The 409-nt window shown below is 28.9% G+C and overlaps 1 protein-coding gene across 1 annotated transcript in view; it reads right to left on the bottom strand.

Annotated features, from left to right (window-relative positions):
* Nucleotides 1-409, bottom strand: part of LOC119581722 (spondin-1-like) — a gene marked incomplete at its 5' end in the record, with an annotated part of 49,715 nt that overhangs the window by 925 nt on the left and 48,381 nt on the right.

Here is a 409-nt window from a genome sequence, read left to right as displayed (position 1 = left end):
TACAAGCAGATAATTATGGACATAGCCAGAGAGTAAATTAAAAAAAAGCAAAAAGAATCTGAAGTTAACATATATTAAATGAAAAATGAAAAATAAAGACGTCGTTTTCGTCATACCATAAAATACGCAAATGATGATTATCATAATCATGATAAAGCTAACATGACAAATGGCACTAATGATAATAGTGGTATTAATAATATATATCATATAACATCATATATGTCCACGAAAATACTTATAATGAAAAACAATATAACATATATGCACATAACAGTCTAAGCAATATTGACAATATCAAAAATATCAACAGAATGATACCAGTGCAGCCATCTGAAGCAACATAAAGTAATATTTTGTGGTCGAGAAACATTTTCCAGTTACCGCGCCAAGAAACCACTTACTTGGT

This window comes from Penaeus monodon, chromosome 15, assembly GCF_015228065.2.
Source record: "Penaeus monodon isolate SGIC_2016 chromosome 15, NSTDA_Pmon_1, whole genome shotgun sequence".
NCBI lineage: Eukaryota > Metazoa > Arthropoda > Malacostraca > Decapoda > Penaeidae > Penaeus > Penaeus monodon.
This window is presented reverse-complemented; position numbering and strand designations above follow the sequence as displayed.